This window comes from Convolutriloba macropyga, chromosome 10 (assembly GCF_964194025.1).
Source record: "Convolutriloba macropyga chromosome 10, txConMacr16.3, whole genome shotgun sequence".
Classification (NCBI taxonomy): Eukaryota; Metazoa; Xenacoelomorpha; order Acoela; family Convolutidae; genus Convolutriloba; species Convolutriloba macropyga.
The window spans coordinates 47,016,772-47,026,023 of record NC_134477.1 but is presented as its reverse complement, the minus strand read 5'-3'; positions in this window follow the sequence as shown (position 1 = coordinate 47,026,023).

Here is a 9,252-nt window from a genome sequence, read left to right as displayed (position 1 = left end):
TCTATTTGAGTGATTGCGTTTGCGCGTCCGTGGGCAATTGTGTCGGAAGGTGTTTTTGTCCGCAAATGCATACTGTGCTTGGTATGTGTGAAAAATAGCGCAAAAGGTAGAAGAAGCGAGTTAGGATATCGGAAAGTTCCAAGAGTTCGTTTGAAAATTAGTGTCAGTTTTACAAATACCAAATCAAATGGCTGCGAATTTTGCATCAATTTTTACTTAGAAAGCATCCAGGACATAATCGTAACGAACAATGAGCAGAAACCAAATGCCAAAAATAGTTTTTAAGAAACAATTTTCTTGGTGGCTGGTGATTGTATTTGTGCGTTGTTGGCGCTCTCTGTGTGTGTGGGCAATGGTTTGGGAAAATTTATGTGTAAATGTGCGTGTGTTTAACTTAATGTGATGAGTGCTTGCTACAAATTGTGAACTTAATTAAAACCAAAGCTAAGCTGTGAGTTTTAAAAGTTTAAAAAACTAATAATCCCATCATGCTAATGAAGAATCAGAAATAGCAAAAAGTTTTGAAAATAAACAGAAAGTTACATTTCAAAGTTAATTAACAAAATTACAGTACCTCAAAAAGTCAAAGTCTAAATGAATCTAGAAAAAAGTACAGCGTAAACCTGAATGAACTGTGACCAAGCTTTAGCAATGACCAATTGCCTAAAAATTTAGATAAATTTTTTTTTGGTATTTTCGTGTATTTTGAGTTGATGTTTTTGTGCAATATGCTTGGTGTGTGTGTTTGTGGGTGTGTGTGTGTGTCTGTGTGTGTGTGTGTGTGTGTGTGTGTGTGTGTGTGTGTGTGCGTGTGTGTGTGTGTGTGTGTGGTGTGTTTGATTTCTCTTTCAATCCGTACTACGCATCTTCCTGGTATTTTTTCAGTGCTTCCGTTTTTGTCTCCAACAAAATTTTTGGTTCGAGCAGTTAAATTTCAACCAGTACAAATAAATTTCTTCAGAAAAGTTGCTTACGGAGAACCACATTGGTTTCTCTGTTGAATTTGAAAATTGTTGTAACAACCTTGAGAGTTAAGTTGTAAGGAGAATGCTGTGCTACGCACAGACTCTCTCGAGCTGTCTCCTCTGTTTCCTATTAAAATAGATATCATACAGGTTGAATATTGGTAACAATCATCCAAGTCGCATTTATTTCAATTTTACCCCTTTAATCTTTCTTTCCATTTTAGTTCAAAACCTGATCTTGATTTAATTGTTCTTTTTACGAGACAGTAAATCTGTCTGTTCATGTAGTAATCGTTTTGAGGATCTTGTCGTTCTGCGTGATCAAACTAAAAACATTTTTTTTCACAAATTGTGAGTACTTTCATTCCCCTAATTTCACTGCTACAGTTCAGTTGTAATTCAAAATCTGTCATTTGCTCTTCAAAATAGAGATCAAAAATCTAAGTTGTCTTTTGCGATGCGAACTCCAAATACTATTGAAGCGAACCCGTCGAAAAATATACACAAGCAACGGAAAGGGACCGCAAAGTCCGAAATCAACAACTCATAGTAAAACCGCTGCAATCAAATTGATTAAACCGGAGTCTTCTATGAAGACAAACCGTCCTAAATTTGTGAGCAGAAAGCTACATTTTGTCTATAACTTTTTATTGGGACTGAAGCTCGCAGAACTTTCGACAGTAGGCAGCCACATTTTCTCATTAGAAAAGAACCAATGAGGTAGATTCTTCTTTTTCTCTTCAAAACAACAGAAAGCAAAATACGCTGAAAATTCTTAAGGACGGTTGATTGAGCAAGCCGAAAACTGCAGTCTTGTCGATGAAGAGACTTTCTTTATCGACACACTTTCATGTTAAATAAGCTTAACTATGCGCCGCAAGAGGAACTACTCAAAGAAACGGAAACAGCTACGAAAGATATAGAAATAGCCATCCAAATGGAACTTGGTGAGAAAAATCAGCGGAAAATTAACCAAAACATAAACTATGGCATTACACAGTCGTCAATTATTTTCAATAATTATCAAAAATGTGATTGCAATACAAATTTCCAACAAACAAAAAGAAAACTACAATCGCAACGCGAACGCTTCAAACAACAACCGATACACAAATAACTTTCGCAACTGTGGACAAACTTGTAACTAAAATCGTTGAAAACATTGCCCTCAAAAGACAAAACTCGTAACATTTTTAGATTTTCTAACCTTTTTGCAAAAACCAAAACGGACACAACGTCAAACATCAACAAAAAACCACAATTTAATGTCAATCAATTTCAGTCAAATTGAGGGGAAAAGTGATGAAGAAGAATTGTTCAAATACATTATAACTATTGTGAACAAAATGAGCAGTTGTACAAATCTAACTATGATAGGGACTCAGATAACGAAGTTGCCGCTATTTCAATTAATACAGTAAACAAATTAGAGCCTTTAAACAAAAAAATTCAATTTGATAACTTCTAATATATCAATGATCGAAACTGGTAGTGCCTGCACCATAATCACCGCGGGTCTTGCGGACAACTGACTAAACAAAACCCCTACTACTCGATGGACCACCAGAACCGACAAAAAAGACATTTTCGAAAAAATTTTCTCAAACGAGCTTTTCAGTTTACCTAGGAAAACTAGCCACAACCTTCACAGAGGCGGACTGGACATGTGAAAAATGGCCAATTACAGTGGTATACAACGGCGACAAGAACATCATAGATTGGACTGTTCGAGGGACGGGAGCTGTTCATAGTGCGGGACAACATAGGACGTGACCTGTTCAATAGCCTTGGACTTCGGCTGTTCAGCAACAATCAAAAAGCTTTAATGCGGTTGATAATACAGAAAATTCTTCAAGCAAAAAGGAGCAGACATTTTCTTTGCCATTTCCTTAACTTGTTTCAAGATTTCTATTATCAATGCACATATCTTTTAATCAAAGTTTCATCAAAAGTACACAGCAGGGAATCAAAAATATTATCGCGTCCCGATTAATTCACAATCTAGAGTTACAGATGAAGTCAACAGCTTGTAAAAAAAGGGCCATATCGAGAAATTAACAAGTTGTTCGAACAAAAAATTCACTTTTCTTATCGTGATTATAGTTAGGAAAGATCATTGCAAAAAAAACAAGCAATAGATTCTAAGGTCTTAAATAAAACAACTCTTAAAAATAAAGGCCAAAAGCATAACATAGAAAGTTTACAACACATAACATTCAATCTTACAACACCTAGTAGAATCACAAAACGGTCAGCAAGCACATTTTTAACCATAGGACTAAAAATTGCATAGAGTCATTTACATTTACGTAAAGATATAGCAAAACACTGCAATTTTAACAAGAAATGTGGGGAGCCATCCGGAGCCTATAGATACGAAACTGGGATCTAAGGTCTATGTGACATGACAAAAGACATACTGAAAGCAATGGATTATACATTTATAGGTCTCAAAAAACTTTAGTTAATTAGATGACATTAGAAAAATCGGCATCGGATCAGAATTCGAACACATTGATAATGTCACCAAATGCTTGGAAAATAAAATGAAGATAGATTGCGCGTCAAATTACAGAAATGTCACTTTGCCAAGTCGGTTATAGAATGAATCGGAAAAAAATTCGGTGATACAGGTAATTGGACACTCGAAAGCAAAACAGCAGCTATGTTAACAATTCTACCTCCACCTACACTAAAACGATTAAAATTTCTTCTCAGTGCTGTACTCCTTTTTTCACCCGTTAAAAACTTTACTCAAAAAATCTAATAAGTTAGCTTGGACTTAAACACACACACAAACACTTCAATGTACATAAAGAGAAGATCCCACAAAGTATTGAGAATTGTCCTTATAACCCTCAATTAGATGTTAAAGTAAAGTATGAAGCTTCAAGGTATGGACTCGCTGCGACTCTTGAACAAAACACATCAGTTTGACAGACACCAATCTCGTTTTTGAAACACTACAGAAAAAAGTTACATTGTAAATGAATTAGAGTCGTTTTAATTGTATGATCTCTCGACTACTTTAGATTTTGCCTGTAAGGAAAACATTTATCAGTAATCACAGATCACCTAGCATTATTATACATAAATAGAAAACATCAATCAAACAAATCCTACAACAGTAGACTTCCATTCGGTTTGGATTCAAAGAGTACTTCCATATAGTTTCATCATCGAAACATGACAGGAGCAAAACTGGGTAAGGTCAATTACATTTCCTAAAATTGTTTTGCAGATTCAAAAAAAGTTCTGCATATAATGAACATATCGTAGCAGCAGCTATCTCAAAAAAGACGGCCATTTAAACAAATTAACAAACCTCAAACCTAATTCGCAAGTCTTACAAAAATTCAGCAACATATTAAAACGCAATCTCCCCACTCATACTTCAATCATAGATATTGCACCTCACCACTGACTACAATTAACGAATCACAACTAAACAATAAATCGACAGAGTCAACAAGTACCGAACTAAAAAACATCACTGTTAATCGCAACGCAAATAACTAATTTCGTTAGTCGCATTATACACAACTCAAAGACGTCATTCGCATCTCAATTGTCATTAGCACATTTAGAAAAGCAATTCGCACTACTTATTAGGCCTTCAAATAATCACATTCCATTGATAAAATTAGTGCAAATGCCTTGAAAAGATTTCACAGTCAACAGTGTGAATAATCTGAACAGTTCAGCCCAATATTCATCATAATTGTCACCAAATCAACAAATCACTACCGAATAACCAAAATAACTGCAAATAACAAAAATCCAAATAAAAATACCAAGCACCCAAATCCAATTCGGTTTTTGCAAACAACAAATACTCAAAATCAAAATTGGAATCATCACTACCAAAGAAACCTCGACAAAATTAATCGAAAGTTTAAATTCCAAACCGATCAAGGGTCACACTCTCGGATAATTCGCCTTTCGAAAACACTCCTGGGACTAAGAAAACCAACTACTGATACAACCACCTCAACCAACACACTTGATACTGCGGAGGACAAACGTCTGACAGAAATCCTTAACAACATTTCTAGTAAAAAGTGTGTTGCGATACTAACTCGAAAAGGCGTCATATTGTAAGGGGTCAGGGACTAAGTTTTGCGCAACGTTGAAGCTTGACAGAAGGAGATCACTCCCTGCATATAGTATTACTGGAGGGACATGATTGTCAGGAATGGCTATCCTTGTCTTGACGAATAAACTGCTATCCCCCAAGTCATCAAGTAGGCAGTACTTGAGGACTTCAACTACATCCACTCGGTCTGTATCCGATGCTTTGGTTTGCGCAACACATCTGGCGGTCATACATTTACCGCGATTTAAAAGCGGAAGCTAGTGAAAAAAAAGTATACACTAAAATTGGTAAGAATTTAAAACCTGTGATTCCGCAAATGATCACCTTTAAATAAATGTAAATAATCGAATAAAGAAATACAAACTTTGCGGCCCAATTTAAAACGAAGAGGGAAGAGCTATAAAATTTTACATAAGCCATTGACAGATTCTCTAAATACTCCCAACAGATCTAGCAAACAGTGTACCCAGTCCGAATGTCATTAAATATCTCAAAACACATACATATATACAATCCAGGAGTTTAGAGATCTATTAGAATCGACCAAGCTACGTGTTTAACTGGAAAAAGATCTGACAAAATTTGCTCAGAAAATAATTTTGAACCTTTTTACGCAACAGCAAATGACCGTTGGTCAATCGGACTCGTTTTGAACGTTCTTTTCAAACATTAAAGGTATATTATCCAGCTTGAAAAATCAATAAAAAAAATTAATATACAACATGCAATTCATTAAAATACACAAAAACGAAGAAAAACCAAAAAAGGAAACAAAAATTAATCCCATTTGAAGGAAACTTTGGTTGAAAATATAACCCCTAATATCAAAATTAAACCAGACGGTAAGCACATTAGTTCTAATAAGATAATTAAACAATATTTAAACGAAGATACGATACACGGACGTTGGTACCTCACAGACGATTAGTGGGCAGATTTGAGCTTGTGCAGCAACCTAGAATTGGAGAGAGTTATTTGCGCCCCAGAGCCAAAAGCGAATGCACAACAAGAAAAGATTTGGGACATCAAAAAATCTAATGTGGTCGGAGGGACTATAACTCACCGTTCCACGAAAGGAAAGAAGCGTCGGAGAACATAATGTAAGTCATACAGCCAGCGTTAATAAGTAGCCCTACAAAACTGGAGTTAGAGTTCAAAGAATTAAAATATTGCGAAAATTGGGACAAGAGACAAGCGATCCACCAATTTAGCCCAATGAGCGGACTGACGCCCTCCAAAAATAAACAAGAAAACACGAACAAAAAATTACAAGAAAGGTCTACTCGGCAGAATTTTCGGCATTAACTAAATCAAACGATCGAAAAACGAGCTGATGATGTTAGTATTAAATCTGCAGCCAGCTCCTGTATATTCAACACTAGCAACGTCGCACAAGCATAAAAGATGCAAATTCTTATTGGCCAGCCAGAGTATGATGAAGCCTTCAAGGACAGGCATGACATAACGCAAATCCTAAATTTTAGTTCTGAACAGTCGATTCCCAGCCAACATCTTCAATGTCATCCGCGCAGCAACTGACAGCTAGTGAGCGCAGCCCCATTGAGTGCTGCTTCTGATTCGAAAAAAAAACTCTTTTAGAAGGACTAAACGTCAAAAGAAAAATTCTAACAGCCAAAAACCAAAACTCAATAGACACAAACAATTATTGAGAAGATCCAAACTTCATAAGAATTTAATGACGAAATTACAGAAACAGACACTGCAATCATCGTCACTTGCTCACCACACAACCCAAGTGAGATGTTGATGTGCAACTTTCACCCAAATATTCTAACGGAGCGATAAATGACGATATACGGGGCAGAACGTTGTGAAGATGCCGAAATTGACAAAAGACTTCCTTCCTACGTAATTTTTTTTGTGTTTGCTTAATAAGTTAGCAAAAAAACTACTTTTTATTGAGTGAATACTACTAATTTTCCGATTTTACTCTATTATGTAGATCATCATCGGTTCCTCACAAAGGGGGAAAATCATACGATTTGAAAATTGGGAACAATATTCCAAACCGTGATCAGTTCAACTTTATCACTTCAATCTATAATTTCACTGCAGTTCAGAACTTGATCTTGGTTTAATTTGTTCATTTTATTGAACATGAAACTGTCTGTTCAACTAGTAAAAATTTTGAAGTTCCTCTCGTTCTGCGTGATTAATCTATGATCATTTTCATTTCCTCTCGTGCCATAAATTGTAAATACTTTTATTCTCCTAACTTCACTGCTACAGTTCAGTTGTAATTCAAAATCTGTCATTCGCTCTTCAACAGAGAGATCAGAAATGTAAGTTCCCATTTGCGAAGCGAAAACCAAATCATTTTGTAGAAACTTAAAAGTCATTTAGGTAAAAGTAGCAAACGCGGCACGAACTCCATCTCTAAGTGTAGAGAATTCATTCGTAGTACAATTGGACTGAATAGTAAATCAATCAGCATAGCAACAGAACAGCGTTTTTATGTTGAAGACAGTTATGATTTTAAGGGTGCGTTTAAATTTTTAAACTGATTTAGTAGGGTAATGAAGTTCGTGTTGAAATCAAATTTGATTGGACAATTATTAACTGTGGGCGCAGGTTGGACCACTCTTTTTGCCTCGCTATTTCAAGTCACAGACCCAATAGTTCGTTTCAATGGCTCATTATTACGAATTATACGCCTACTAAGGTGATTCATAAAAACTATCTCGATAATGGGTCCACAAACATGAACATGCGTTCAAATTATAGTGAAATTAATCCTGCTACATAATTCTTCTATATCGAATTATATATCTGCTGGTTAAAACCGTAGAAAAAAATCAAAAAATCTTTTTAAAAAAAATTCTATACAATGAGTTTATTGAGATAGCTAGCTGAAATTTTTAATCAGCATACGGTGTAACTCAGCGCAATCAAGACTTGAAACTGAACTTCAAGACAGAAAACACAATTTTTAAACGGCTAAATCGGTCCTCGTTCAACAAGATTATTTATTATTGCTCGATTTACAATTTATATTGATGTTGCTCAAAAATGCTTATCTGTTAGATGTTTTAATAACTCACTGTAAATGATCTCGCAGATATGCGTAACCGAGGTAGAAAAACGTAGATTTCCTTACAATGAATAAGACTGATCGGTAAATAACAGATAATACTTATACGAGGAAATAAGATATTCTCTCCTCATATTTCTTTTGTAAGATTTTCAATTCATAGTACGCGTCGTATCAATCCTCATAGTTCTAACTAAAACTTACCCGGTTGACCAAAAGTTTTAATCATAAAATTTTTATGTTAAGGACCATTGACTTCATAAATGAAAATTTTTAAATGATTGGTAAAATTATAACTTTGCCATAAATGAAAAATCTTTGACTAAAACTTTTCCATAAATGGAAGTTTTTTGACTGCATCTTTTCTATAAAATTGAGGTTCTGTGGTTACTACTTCTATAACAACAGAAGGGAGGCATTTAAAGAGTCTTGGTTTTTTCGTGAGTCTTTATGAGCGTCTTAAACTAAATGGGAAAACAGTTTTGAAAATATTTTTGACTGTTTGTCTCGAATAATAAGCAAAATTGGAGGCTCTTTCTTCCAAGACATTATACATACAGCTAAAATCTGAAATCCCGCATAGGCCAGGAATTTTATAGCGCATCATAGAAGCAAAAAAAAACAAAGCACAATTAAAATACAGCACATGGGAGAAGGTCCCTGTAAGGGCACAAAGGGATGGACATTTTACAACGAATCTGTTTTTTTTTTCATCACTTGTGAGTAGTTTAGTCAGCACTGAAAAGCGTTAACAAGTTACGCATTATATTAAAAATGTCTGTTAACGAGCACTTGAATTTTTTTTTGCTCTATGAAGTTTTATGACTACGAATTTTCAATAAACTAATGCGAAAAAGTCACTTTGAGCTCAGATTTGAGTTGGCTGTATAGAATTAGCAATTTTCGATATATCTGACAGTGGCGATCTCTAAGTCTTAGAGTGCAAAAATAGGTTTATTATGAAGTGCTATAACTACAACTTTTCCATAAATACGGTATCACTGAAAAATATTTTTTTCCAATTTTTTTCTATTATATTTTTGAAGCACACTAATTGTGCCTTGTTTTAGCCCTCTTCACGATTTCTTTAAAATTTTTTTAATTGACATTGAGAGTTCTATGATTACAAATCTTCATAA